The sequence below is a fragment of the Belonocnema kinseyi genome, chromosome 3 (genome assembly GCF_010883055.1).
Source record: "Belonocnema kinseyi isolate 2016_QV_RU_SX_M_011 chromosome 3, B_treatae_v1, whole genome shotgun sequence".
NCBI classification, from domain to species: Eukaryota; Metazoa; Arthropoda; class Insecta; order Hymenoptera; family Cynipidae; genus Belonocnema; species Belonocnema kinseyi.
The window spans coordinates 77540474-77555578 of record NC_046659.1 but is presented as its reverse complement, the minus strand read 5'-3'; the positions used below and the strand labels follow the sequence as shown (position 1 = coordinate 77555578).

Genomic DNA, 15105 nt, shown 5'->3' with positions numbered 1-15105 from the left:
TATTCATACTTTGGTACAAAAGTTGCCTTCATTAGTTTAGAATAAACAAAATAAAAAAATTGATTTGTTTGAAAATTACCTTTCTTGTTGAAAATACAACCGTTTTTGAGAAAAAAAATTTAGCTTAAAAATTGAACAATTTTCAAAACTTTCAAAACCCTTAAAAAGCTTCAAAGTTTTATTTTTAAATCTTAGATAAAATATATTTTGTTTGTAACTTTTTGAAATTTAAAATTATACTTGACATTTTTCTGAAATTTTTGAATATCTTTAAGATGTCTACAATTTTTTAAAAATTTAATATTCTCTAAAAACTAATTTTCAAAAATGAAAAATCATTCTAAATTCTTACAACACTGTTTTACTATGTGGGAAACCTAGCTTGGAAATCCTGAAGAAATATAAAATTTGCTCTAAATTATCTTAAAATTAGTATTTTAGAATAAATATCATTTAAAGATTTTCTATGAATTTCAAGAATTTCTTTTTTGAAAAAATGAATTTTTTCTAGAATTTTGCTTCAAAATTTGTTCTTAATTCTATTTAAAGATTTGAATCTTCTAAAATCTTTTTTATTTTTCTCTTAAAATTCATTTATTTAAATGAAAATTCATTAAAAACTTTTCTACGAATTTAAAAAAAAGACTTTTTGTTCTCATGAAACGTGTAAAACTAATTTTTTTCTTTAACAAATTGTCAAAGATCTACCTAAATAAACTGAAAAAGGCTCTAAAAATCATATTGAAGAAGTGTTGCAACCAATCAGGTTTTTGAGAACAATATATGCGAATTCTGGTCACAACTTTTCTTTAATGAAAAGGATTATTATCCAGTGTTTTTATTAAACTTTTACTCGGGTAAACGCGGTTATACATCATAGCCAGGGACTAAGACAAGTGACTGATGAGATTAGAATGTTATAAGTTAATTCAAATAATTTAATATACGATGGTTGAAACCCTCTGCGATGATGTAGGCATACAATTACGAGCAGCCACGAGCATTGGAGGGACAACCGTCACCTCTGGATGCTTTCTTTGAGCTACCATCTGCCACTCCACGGGTTTTTAATCGCTCGCTTCCTGATGATCAAGAAAGTTTCTTACAATGCGATATGTGTTTAATAAAAACACCTTTTGAGCTGCCGCCAATACCCTACTGACTCCTAAATGTTCAAGATGTTCAGTGCATCTTGCGTGCACATTGCCTGTAGCCGAAATCACAATGGGATGAATAGATGCATGATTTACATTCCTCCATATGGTCTTTACTTTATGTCTTAACTCGCTGTACTTGTGGATCTTGGTTGTATAGGTTGACTGCAAATTTCGGTTAAGCGGACAAGTCATGTCGATGATGTGGACTCTTCCACCTTTTTTTTCTCGCATCACGATTTCAGGTCAATTGGCCCGGATGTAATGATCCGTTTGTATAGTAACATCCCAATATAAGATGTAATCTTCGCTTTCTAAAACGGACATTGGAATGTATCTATAGAAGGGCATCCATTCTTTTAAGAGTCCTAGGTTTAGGGCAAGTTGTTGATGTATAATGCCCGCTACATCATTATGTCTTTGCGTATATTCTCTTTGAGCCATTACGCGACAGCCGTCAATAATGCGCTCGATGGATTCGCTGGTATCTCCACATAATCGGCACCGGTCAACCACATCTTGATGTAACACGTGTTTGCGATAATTCCTGGTGCTGAACATCTTGTCCTGTATTGCAATGATGAATCCTTCCATCTCTGGATACAGAACACCCGTTCTTAGCCAAATATGAGATGCCTCACTATCCACTTCATTTTGATCTAACGTGTTGGGGTGCTCGCCATGGATGGCTTTCTGCTCCCATTGTATTTATAATTCCTTTATGGTTTCTGCCTTGATATTCAAGGCCCCATCTGAGGAAAAATTTAAGGGCTTATAGTCAAGATCCGCTTTACAGATAGAACTGTGAAGTGGAACATTACGTTTGCTGTTAAAATAGTCTCGCAACTGTATAACTTGTGACTCACACAGTCTTTTATCTACAACGCCCCTACCCCCTATATTTCGTGGTAGAACTACCCTTTTCTTCGCTGAATGTCTGTGGTATACTCGTTGCTTCATCATTTCTACGCGAATAATTCTGTTTAACTTTTCAAGGTCGGTGTTAGACCATTTTATGAGCCCGAAGGAGTACGCGAGGACAGGGATGGCATATGTGCTGATCGTCGATTTTGTTTGCCGAGTTGAGAAAACTCTTCATAACTAATCTGAGTCTCGTAGTGAAGGCAGTCGTTAGGCTCGTCTTATTTATCGTATGTTGAATACCCTTAGATTTAATAATACCCAGATATTTATATGATTCGCCTGCAGCCATTGCCTCGATGTCATTTTCGAACTCGTTCTTTAACTCTTAGGTCCCTAATTCCCCTTTTATTAAATGCACTGTTCTACAATTATCTAGTCCGAACTCCATGTGGATATCATTGGAAAACTGTTTTGTGACATCGATCACTTGCCACAGTTTCTGGCCTGAACTAGCGTACACCTTCAGATCATCCATGTAAAGAAGATGGGTCACTTGATAACCATCCTGATTATCATGAATTCTGAACCCATGAGACATGCTGTTTAGTGTTTTGCTCAATGGATTCAATGCTAAACAGGACTATAGTGCGCTGAAGGAGTCTCCTTGAAATATGACCGTCGTAAAGCGTATTGATCTAGTTATCCTTAGTTGCCCATGATACACACACACACATACATATATACATATATATGTATATATATGTATATATATAATATTATATTATATTATATTATATTAAAAACATTTCTGTGTTGAAACGCGGGAACGACCTACATTCAAAGGCACAATGCGGCAATAAGAGTTCTTTATTTCCATCTCTGTCACTCTTACAGCATTAACCTAAATATCGCTCCTCGAAATGCTCCTAGGGAAATTGAGTCAATTGTCGAGAATGAGAAGTGCCGCATATACTGGAACTTTATATTCTCGACAATTGTTTCTGTTGCTCACTCGAGGCCTGACATGGTTCTTCTTGACTTCGAGAAGCAAACCATGTTCGTTATTGAATTTTCGGCACCAGCTGACAAAAACATCATAACCAAGGAGAATGAAAAGAAAGAGAGGTATCGAGACCTTATAAGGGAGTAGCACGAGGCTTTTGCTGGATCGTCGTATTGATTCCTTTACAGACTGTAACCACCTATCTCACGGTCGTGAGACGTGGTTGTGGCTGAAATTTTACCACGATTTCGCTGGGAGCGAGTGCAATTTTTCAGATTAGCACCCGCTCCCGGCGAAATCCTGCGGTTGTCCTTATGACAAATTTTAAAATATATAATAATATATTATATTAAAAACATTTCTGTGTTGAAATGTTGTCGCGGGCTTATACTGCCCAACATGTCGAAGGCATTTTTGGTTAGAGTTGGATTTTTATTTGATCATTTTGCACGGGGCTGTCGGGGTTTATATCATCAGTCACGGACACATTTTTATAACGCAATCAAGTGAACTGATGAGAGCAGTCTGCCCAGACATATTGGACAAAGCCTGGTTTTAACCCCATCATTGACGGACTGGGTTGCAGTCAAGTACACGATGGGGGGACCTACAGCTTAAGGTGGTTTCCGAACCACCAGAACCTCAGTAAAGGTACATTGAAAAATTTCTAGAGGTACCGGCTCAGGGACCGAACGCCGGATCTCTGAGGTGAAGTTCGAGTGTCTAACCAACTGAGCCACTGAGGCTCTCTTTATATTATTTATATTATTATTTTATTATTATAAAAAAACATTTCTGTGTTGAATTGTTGTCACAGGCTTATACTGCCCAACATGTCGAAGGCATGTTTGGTTAGAGTTGGATTTTTTATTTGATCATTTTTGCACTGGGTTGTCCCGGTATATATCATCAGTCACGGACGCATTTTTATAATGCAATCAAGTAATCTGATGAGAGCAGTCTGCCCAGACATATTGGACAAAGCCTGGTTTTTACCCCATCATTGACGGACTGAGTTGCAGTCAAGTACACGATGCGGGGACCTACAGCTTAAGGTGGATTCCGAACCACCAGAACCTCGGTAAAGGGACAGTGAAAAATTCCTAGAGGTACCGACTCAGGGATCGAACCCCGGACCTCTGAGGTGAAGTCCGAGTGTCTAACCAACTGAGCCACCGAGACTCATAAAGAAAAAAAATTCAGTGTTGAAATGTTGTCACAGGCTTATACTGCCCAACATGTCGAAGGCATTTTGGGTTAGAGATGGATTTTTATTTGATCATTTTTGCACGGGGCTGTCCCGGTATATATCATCAGTCACGGACGCATTTTTATAATGCAATCAAGTGATCTGATGAAAGCAGTCTGCCCAGACATATTGGACAAAGCCTGGTTTTACCCCATCATTGACGGACTGAGTTGCAGTCAAGTACACGATGGGGGGACCTACTGCTTAAGGTGGGTTCCGAACCACCAGAATCTCGGTAAAGGTACATTGAAAAATTTCCAGAGGTACCGGCTCAGGGATCGAACCCCGGACCTCTGAGGTGAAGTCCGATGGTCTAACCAACTGAGCCACCGAGAGCCACCGAGACTCATTATTATTATTATTATTATTATTATTATTATTATTATTATTATTATTATTATTATTATCATTGATTAATCAATTGCGTCACGATTTTCATGAATTTCCTATCATTTTCAGTTTGAAAACTTTAGTCATTTTGAAGAGATTTTGCTTTAAGTTTATAAAGAAACACACTGGTGAATGATAATTTATTGAAGCATTATTTAAAATTGATTAGGCCTAGTTGAAAATTCGGTTTTTTTTGGTAAAAACGACACATTTCTTGTTTTACAATGAACTTTTTTTGTCGATATTTTCAAAAAGACGTATTTCTTGGTCGAAAATTCAGCTGTTTTTTCTTAAATTCGCTATTTTGGACAGATAACTCATCTCCATTTGAAAAAAATTTTGTTAGCTTGAAAATTGAAACATTTTGTTGAAAATTTTAGTCTTACGTAAGGGGTCTGGTCACAGTAGAATTTTGAAAAAGTCGATTTTCTTTGGCTTGAGCGATCCTTTAACGTCATTAAAATAAGCTACCATTCGATTTATAGCGAAAATTTTATTGTTTCATCTCGTTCCTCATCCGAACTATCAGCGGAAACGTCATTGACGTAAATTTAAGGTTATCAAAAAAAAAAAAAATAGTTGATAAAATTTTTAATACACTATATACGTTCCCAAAAAAAAAGTTTTATTCAAAAAATTTCTGTCCAAAAAATGTCTTTTAGATAAAAGAATATGACTATGTTATCCATGAATATTGTTCTAACTGCAATTTAAACTATGCATTATAACTCCGCCTTAATACTAAATTATTTTCAATGTAAAAGTACACAAATTTGAGGACTTTTTCTGGTTTATAAAGACATCAGTAAAAAAGGTTTATTTGAACGTTCAGAGATTCAAGCACATGTAAAAGAGTCACTTTTAAGCTTATTTTGAAAAAAGAAAGTTATTTTTTAAATAAAAAATTGTTTCAAATATTTGAAAATATCCTAAAATATTTGAAATTCTGAGTACAATTCCTTGAAACATTTTTGAATTCTGGAACTATATTGAAAATTTCTTGTGATCTTTTAAAATTTCATAAAACCTAACAGATCCCACACATCCCTTCTAAAACTTCCAAAAATATTCGGAAATGTATGCAATTTTTAAAAATAATACCTACAAATTATTAAAATCATTACAAACTCCTTGACATTTATTAATTCGCTTAAAAATTCCTTGTAGTTTTTTAAAAAATCCTGAGATCGTGCCTTAAATATCTTGAAATCTCTTTAAAAATCTCTAAAATTCCTTAAAAATCTCCTTATACTTTTTACATTTTCATCAAGAGAAGGTATTAGATTTGTGTAAAATCCCCCCCCCCCCCCCCCCCCCCCCCCCCCTCCCCGTTTTTATCAAATGTCCACGTTTTGAAACCTCCTTATCCGAAAAACAGGTTTTTACGAATAAGTCTGTCCGCCTGTCATCTGTGTATGCGTTGCGTGTGCCTGTGTGTCTGTGTGCCTGGAGATTTTTAGTTTGTAAGCACGATTCAAAAGTGAGGGTATTTTGAAAATTTTTTAAACTACTTTTTTCAAATTCAAAAATTTACTGTACGGATATTCATAGTTTTCAAACAGGTGAACAATTTATCCTAATGACTTATTTCTATAAAACTAAAATTTACCAGCGTTCTAGAATTTACAAAATTCCAAAAAACACATGAATATCAACATTTGAAGCCAAATAATGCACGATCTAGAAAAAAGTCAAGAAAAGAAAAATGTTTCTTTTTTAATGCTCAACGAGATTATTCTAAGAAAAAAGAGTTTTTGGTTTCAGACTCAAAAGAGTGTCGCACATTGGGAAGAAAAATGACTTGCTTAGTTAAGAATAACGTACAGCCCACAAATCTTTACCGATTTCGACACAAAAAATTGTAAAAAAAAGCTTATAAGATTTCTAAGAGAGTTGCTCAGCCTTATTCTTGAATTAGGTTTGCAATTTTTTATAACTAAAAAAATATGATGAAAATGGTCTTTTTTCTATTTGACGTTCCCCGTGCTCGTCAATAACCGGATAATGGTTGAAATCGCTTAGGTCGCATAAAATAGCATTAGTTAAAGATATTCCAATATTAAACAATATACAAAAAATTATTATTAACAAATTATTTGTTAAAACAATTTATTCAACGATTTTCCATAAATACACGTTTTTTCAAATTATGTTGCAAGAAATTGGAATTGAAACAATATTATGTAAAAGGATTTCTCTTCTGATTATAATTGTTTACGTGTAAAACAAATTTAGTGTACAAATGCAGTAATCAGGCATTTTTCGACAGAAATATTCGTCTTTTTCTGTGTCAATTTTTTTTTCAATTCGGAAATGTATGATAATTTTAGCAAAATTCATAATTTTTTGATCAATTTTATGATTTTTTAAAAACAAATTTAATAAGCGAGTGCATTATTAAGGCATCTGTCGACGGAACAATTCTTTTTTGTTTGGATATCAGACTTTCAATTGGGATCTTCATAATAAATTCGGCAACATTCATGATCAGTTGATACATTTTACGATTTTTAAAAACAAATTTAACAAACAAATGCATTATTCGGGCATCTGTGGACGGAAAAATTCGTTCGTTTCGATTTCAGTCTTTTTATTTGGGAAGTTCAGGATGATTTCAGCGAGATTCATAATTGGTTGATACATTTTGTATTTTTTTAAACACAAATATAATAAACAAATTTATTAATCAAGCATCTGTCGATGGAAAATATATTTTTTCCGATATCCTAATTAAAACTGTTAAAATAGAATAATACGAATTTTTCTGTAGAAAAATGCCTGCTTAATGCATTTGTTCATCAAATTTGTTTAAAGAAATAATAAAATTTATGAACTTATTATGAATGTTGGTGAAATTCCCATCAAGTTCCCATCTGAAAAGACTGACATTTAAAAAACCTAATTTTTCTGCCGACAAATTTGTTTATTAAATTTGTTTAGAAGATCATAAGATTATTATACAAATGATAAATTTTGCTTCAAATATCATTAAGGTTCGAATTTTTAAAAATGTACATAGAAAAAAACGAATTTTTCTATTGAAAAATGCCTCATTACTGCGTTTGTTCATAAAATTTCTTGCAATATAACTAGAAAAAACGTATGATAATGGAAAATCATAAAAAAATTTTCAACAAATAATTTGTTTCTAAAAAATTTTGTTGTTTAATAATAATAATAATAATAATAATATATATATATATATATAAGATTGGAACATCTTTATCTAATATTAGTTTATGAAAATTAGGCGATTTCAACACTTTTCCTATTATTGACGAGCACCGGGAACGTGAAATAGATAAAATGGCCATTTTTTCGCCATATTTGTTTGTTTATTTATTAAAAATGGAAAACCTGAAGGTTGGTTGAACTTTTCAGCATAAAACACTAACCAGCTATGACTCTTGGTTGAAAAACGAGCCGCGCGCGCAGCGCGCTATGAAAATGTACCTGCGAAGCAGGCGGATTTTTTTTATATACATTAAAACTATTTCAAAGAAATAATAAGAATATATATCAAAAGATAAAAAAATCTCCATTAAATCCGAATCTTGAATGCTGAAATTGTTTTTAATGTTATCGTAATTTTATTATTCTTGTGAAACAAGTTTTTAAATATGCTGTCTAATAAATCATGACACATTATTATAATAATTATTATTAAAAAAGGAGTGTAAATAAGGCTTTTTTGTCTCCAGGAATGTAGAATTAGAAAATAATCTTCTTTATGCATCAGATATGAGATATAACCACAAAGACTATACAAAAAATAAACTAAAGAGATAGAAAAGAAGATATATACCTTTGGAAATAATATTCAGGAACCTTAATTATTAATAAAAGAAGTACATAATTTAATAGAAATACACATTTCACTCTGAATTATATGTTTTTTGTGCCTCCTATGTCTACTTTCATATTTTATGGCACTACTTATGACATTTGTTTTTCACAAATGTTAATTTTGACACTGACAAGGCAGTTGATCGGAATATACGATCTTTTGAGAAGCACGCTCATATGAGACGAGATGAGATTTCATTTTTAAAAAAAAGAAAAGAACTTTTCTCGTCGTTACTCATTTCTCGTATTCCTCGATCGAATGTAACACTAATTTTAAACGTGTAATTTTCGAAGCTATACTTTCGGACACGACTAATTATCAATCGATACTAATTTTTGAAACATTATTAAGATGTTTGAAAAGTTGTTAAGCTTTTCAAGTTTAACAACAAAATTGTTGTATGTATAACTTTATACGCGCTTTTCTCAAAACCGCTTTTTTCCAATCAGCGTGACAAATAACTTGAAAAATTGTTATCCAATCGACTTCAAATTTTAACCATCTCTCTATAGATTTTATAGATTTGACACTCTCTTCTTTATAGATTTAAAACTTTTCACTTTTTGAGAATTTTTATACGAACTTTTTAACTGAAAATTCGACTATTAAGTTCAAATGCATGTCATTTCAAAAAAATCAATATTTTTACATTTTCTTATGCAATTTTCTAGTTACTCTTTTGTAGATTGAAGGAATTTTAATAGTTTTGATCTAGGTTAAAAATTATAGCTGCTGGCTGTAACGCTGTAGTGCACCTAAAAAAATACTTTAAAAGGAACTAACAGAAGTGGGCCATCTTGTTTGAAAAAAAAAATATTTTCTGATTCTTCGATCTTGGAGATTTATGCACATACAATTAGTTTTATAAATGAATTAATTTTCCATACGAAAAAAATGGTTGAATATACCCATGATTTCGCTCCCGCCACTGTGGCGATACCCCTTAAAAGTTCAATGATTTGGTAGAAAATCTTCTTAGTTTGAAAATGTGACAAATCGTCCATGGCCTTTTGCGAAATACTATCCCCGAATACACCTGACTATCGTACATATAGATAGTATACAATCTCCTGTTGAGGCCACTACCATTCCCTACCACTCGGGCGCTGGTGAGTATCCACGGTGGTGATTGCCCGCTGCCGCTCTGTGGTCCACTGCACTTCCAATTCCCTATCTCTTCGTTTCTTGCATGACCGTACGATCAGACAAGATCGCGTAACCGCGCGCGTTTTAAGTTGCGAGAGAAAAAATAACATTTCGCACCAGGTCTCTCCTAAAAATTTCATTTTTCTAATTTTTTTTAGTTTTTTCAAATTTTTTTTCCTTTGAGCAAAATCAAATAAACCCCGATGTGCAGGCGTCTATGAAACGTGCGTGCGTGTTTCCCGGTCGGGAAAAATCAAATTTTACTAACGACAGTGACGAGTTCGAAACGAATTCCGAACATTACACAAGTCAGTGCGTAAAGTTGATTCTCAAGTAAAGTAACCGGCAGCACGCAACCGAGCAAAAGGATGAGCCACCACGGAAGCGTGCACTTTTCTTCCATGCGTCGAAATCACTTCGTTCACGAACTTCTCGTTACGTCCATACACCGGTCGTGCCCGTCTTTCAATCAAAATAAAGGTCCCTTCAATTACGATTAATTTTTTATTCATTTCTTTTTCTAATTTTTAAACAAATAATATAAATTTTTTTCTCGGGCAGTGCAGCGTCGATTTAAAAGTGTTGGCCATCGCGTGTGCAGTTGGTAGGAGTTGCGGGCGAATTGAATTTTGAGGAATTCGCTAATTATTTGACGAAGAAATAACAGTGTCATAATTATTGGTTAAAAGGTGTTTTGGTCCTCAAGTGTGTAAATGAGTGCGGCATTTAATACGTGTGTGCAGCACCTTCGGGTTTCAGAAACTCACCGTCAACGTCCTCTTCTTTTATGCTGTTGTGGGTTATATAAAGACGGATTGGATTTTTCTCGACCGTTAATGAATCCAATGAACCCAGTTGCTCACCTCGCAAAAAGTATTCAGCGATATTATGTAAGTCAAATGAATAAAATTTGCGATGAGCAAACCTTTCCATGGTCCGGGATAGATATTATGTCAGCCATTTATCGCTGACCCATTTTCACTTGACCCGAACTTCATACATCTAATTATAAGATTTATTTATCATTTAATGGCATCATTAATCGCGCGCGTGTAGTTTTATCGTTTTGGGACTAAAAATAACTTTTGATTCCAGAAATAAAAATTTCGTAAAACGATTTATTTGTTAAACTGTTTGGACACTAAGTTCGAGCTTAATAGTATATTCTAGGAAAGTATTGTTACTTTATTTTTAGGTCATAGTTACATGTACACAAATTTGGTACAAACAGCCGGATTTTTCGGTATGAATAAGAGAAGCTACAAAAGGGGCTATTGGTACAAAAATTACGGTACAGAAGATTTTAGAAATGTCGAAAAACTATCTACAATATTTTTTAAACATTTTCTTTTTCAGGATTTTATAAAATTTTAGGAACAAATTGAGTCAATTTGAAAGATATTTATGACACGTAGAAGTTTGCAAGATATTAAAAAATATTTTATATTTTTCATGATTCTTAGTTTCAAAATATTTTTATTCTCTGAAAAAATTCCTAAATATCGTTTTAATTGATTTGAATTATTCTGAAGTATTGAATAATCTTGGAAAATTAAAAAATTGTGATTAAATTTTCTCGTTTTCTTCCGATATGATGAAATATCTGATATTGTATCTGATATTGATAAAGTAAGTTTATTAATCAAAATATTTTTTATATTATTATTTATATATATTTTACGCCGTTTTCAGTATATTATATTGGGAAAATTTTAAATTCCGTAATATTGTAAACTCCCTGGAATGTTATTGATCCGGAATGTTCCTATTTAGGAATTTTAAATGGACGGAAATTTTATAATTCCGAGAATTTGTTATTTTGTATATTTTCATTTTGTGAAATTTTAGACTGTCAAGAATTTTAACATATGAGATTTTTCAGTCGTCCCATTTTTATACATATTTTGAAATGTTTTGAAACTTTTTTAACTTTATTTTAAAAATAAATAAGGATTCAAAATTTTTTTGAAATTTTCTACTACACTTTTAAATATCATTTAAAATGATTAGAAATTTTCTTCAAATTAAAAAGATACTGTAATATTTGAAAGAATTGTGTTAGAATCTTCCAGATTCTCTTTGCAAATTTTGGAAATCTTTTAAATCTTTAAAATCTTCTTAAATACTCTTAAAAATAATTTTTTCAAATCAAAATGATTAAAAACATGCATAAGAATCTTTTAAAAAATTGGTTTATTATTTTAAAATCTTTGAAAATTGTTGAAAAGCTTCAAAAATTTACTTCTAAGTTTTCAAAAAAATATATTTTTTAAACTTTTTGAAATCTTCTCAAATTTAAAATTATTTTCGACATTTTTTTAATACTGTTAAATGCCTTTCAAAATTATTTTAATTTATTTAAAATCTTGTGAATTAATAGAACTTACTTAAAAATCTTCAATTTTTTTTTTACAAGTTTTTTCAAATATTCTCTAAAAATTAATTTTACAAAATTAAAATTCATTTTAAATTTTCCGAGAAATCTTAAAACATTTTTTTCAGTATTTTCAAACATTTATTACAAATACTGCGAACATAAAAAATGTGCTTTAACATTATCCATATTCAATATTGATAGTTTTAGAAATATTTTTAATTGTCTCTTAAAATTAATTCTTCAAAATAAAAACTCATTTAAAATTTTCCTAGGAACTTTAGATTTTTTTACACGAATTTTTTCTAAAATTTTTCATCAATATTTTCTACATTCTGTTTCAAGATTTAAATATTTTAAAATCGTTTTAGAATCTTTAGAAAAACTTTTTATTTTCTTGGAGAGTTTAAAATGTTGTGTTAATTTCTTTTTCTTTTTAAATAGATAACAATGTATGGGAAGTCTTGTCACAAAGTTTTAAAGAAAATGGTTGTTATTTATTTATTTATTTAATAATCAATTGCAACATCATTTTCATGAATTTCCTGTAATTTCTAGTTCAAAAACTATGGTAATTCTGCAGAAATTTGAATTTGAGTTTATATTGAGAAACTGATAAAATTTTGGCATGGTAGATGATAATTGAGTGAAGCGTGATCTGACAAGAAGAAATATTATCTGAAACGTGAGTTTGACTAGTTGCGTGAGATAATTTTTATTGGTAGGAATGATTCTCCTGTAGCAGGTTTGTGACATACAGAAATCTTATCATTTCTTCCATTTCCAAAAGACAACTTTTTAAGAAAAGGATTATTATTTACTTATTAATTAATCAACTGCAACCCGATTTTGATGAATTCCCTTCAATTTCAAGTCTAAAAAATGTAGTAATTCTGCAGAGATTTTGGTTGAGGTTTTTTTATTTAAAAACTTATAAAATTTTGGCATTGTTTACGTACATTGACTGAAACGAGTTCTGATTTGAAGAAACATGATTGGAACGTGAGTTCGATTGGGAACGTATCATTGATTGATTTATTATGTTTTTAAATGTTGAAGATGAAAAATTTATTAATTTTTTGATATGTATTCATCTCCAGTGGCAGAGTTGTGATACATAGAAATCTTATCGTTTCGTCCACTTTCGAAAAAAAACATTGAGTACGTGTAACGGCAGTAACAAGACAAACGAGTTTTGCCTACAACGAAAGAGAGTTTGTACACCATATACAATGAAGATGACATTTTTATGATTTTGCGGTTTCTCTGCTTTTCATTGTTGTCCATTTTACGGCCTCTTATTGAAAACAGTTTTTACAGTAATTGTTTAATAATTATAAATAATTACCATGTCAATTTATTTAAAAACGAGAGTGTACAACCCACAGAAAGTTAGAAGAAAACGAAATAATATAAATGTTTCTTCAATTGAATATAAAATTAATTCCATCTTTATTTTATTCACTTTCACTGATTCGTTCTAAATACAGAAACTGGTTTTCCAAACACTGTCTAAATTAGAATATAATTCTAAAAATATATTTAGAAATACATTAATGGTGAATTGTCGAATATTTAGCTTAACAGATCTTCAGCTTTATTTTCGAACCATTGACTTATAATCATACTAATAGAAGTTGCAAGGTATTTAGATCATTTTCTTCGTAGTTTCTAATGACTGGATTCTGACTCCGAGAAGCAGCTTTAAAGAAAACTACCTACTTTCATCGATAAAGTGACTTTACAGGAATGAGAAGAACTTCATTGCTTTTTCATTTAAAGCCAGTTTAATAAATTCGAATCATTAGCGTAATATACTTTTAGGGAATTACGAAATTTTTTCAATTTGGGATCATTGGGCACAGGATGTATTCGCCCTATTGAAATAAAATTCCTTTAGTTTTATGGTGTTAAGAAATGGCATTTAAAAACATTCAATTGAAACTTCGATATTTATGAGATTTAATTTGTACATAAATAATTGTATTCAACAAATATTACATAAGGTTAAATTTTGCCGTAATCGAGAGGTATGCTAGACAATTACATAATATTTGTACAGCCAATCCTATATGGTCGTATATATGTAATCTATAAATATATTTTTACTCAGACTGAAATAGTTTTTTCATATTATCATGTTCAAAATTTTTGTTGTGGCTTTTAATATTTTTGGCATTAGAATTTGAATTTTGAATTTGCCTAAGCATTTGAAATCTTAATACTTTTGAGAATGTTCAAATTTTACACCAGCGAGTTAAAAGAGGTTTGAAAAATGTTTCTGAACTTAAAACGTGATCATTTTTCAGTTTCTTCAATGTAAAATCCATGTGAAAATTGGTTTAAAATAGTTAGAAAACAACACAAAACCATGTTCGTTTATTAATAGTAATTTTTAAACAGAAATTTAAATGTGATCATTTTGCAGGTAAACAGAAAATAATTCTTATAAAATTATATACATATTATTTTAAACAGTGTAAATTTTCATTGTTGCATCACTTGTTTTTGTGCCTCAAAAATTTTGCAACTCAAAACCACACCGAATTAAGTGTACTTTTGAGAGTCTGCGTTTTGCAATGATTGCAGAAAGATCGAATTCTGAACCTAAATAAACTTTTACTAGCTTAAAAAAATCTTTTATCAACATTGAAGAAATCCTTTGTCTGTGTATTCAAACGCCCATAGCGTAATATTCGAACTATTTAAATTCTTAGATATGTGCGAAGTCAAAGTACATCGGAGAGATTCTTTAACACATTTCAAGAAGTTTGCTAACAGGTTTTAGTTGAAAAATTGTTTACGGTAGAACATCTTCAAAATTATAAGTGAAAAATTGCATTAAGAAAATATTTCAACTACAATGAAAAGAAACTGGAAAATTAAAATTAATCCAATCATGACAAATTATGGCTTTTTTAATTCCAAGTTTCGTATGGAGATTGAAAATGCATATTAAAACTAACTTAATGAAAAGTCTGCAATTTTTAGAATTTTTCAAGGAAATTTAGAGGAAATATTATTTATGATGTTCGTCGAGCGAATTTTTATCAAAAAAATATTTGTCCATTAAAAAGC

At 31.1% G+C, this 15105-nt stretch overlaps 1 protein-coding gene across 2 annotated transcripts in view; it reads left to right on the top strand.

Moving 5' to 3' along the window:
- LOC117168743 (scavenger receptor class B member 1) overlaps window positions 1-15105 on the top strand; it is a 160619-nt gene that overhangs the window by 17025 nt on the left and 128489 nt on the right. Inside the window, exon 1 of one of the 2 annotated variants that reach the window (XM_033354478.1) lies at window positions 10346-10543. The exons of the other annotated variant lie outside the window; for it this stretch is intronic. The gene's annotated coding sequence lies outside the window, so the exon portion shown is untranslated. Of the gene's footprint in view, window positions 1-10345; window positions 10544-15105 lie in introns of those variants that run through there. 2 annotated transcript variants of the gene reach the window in all.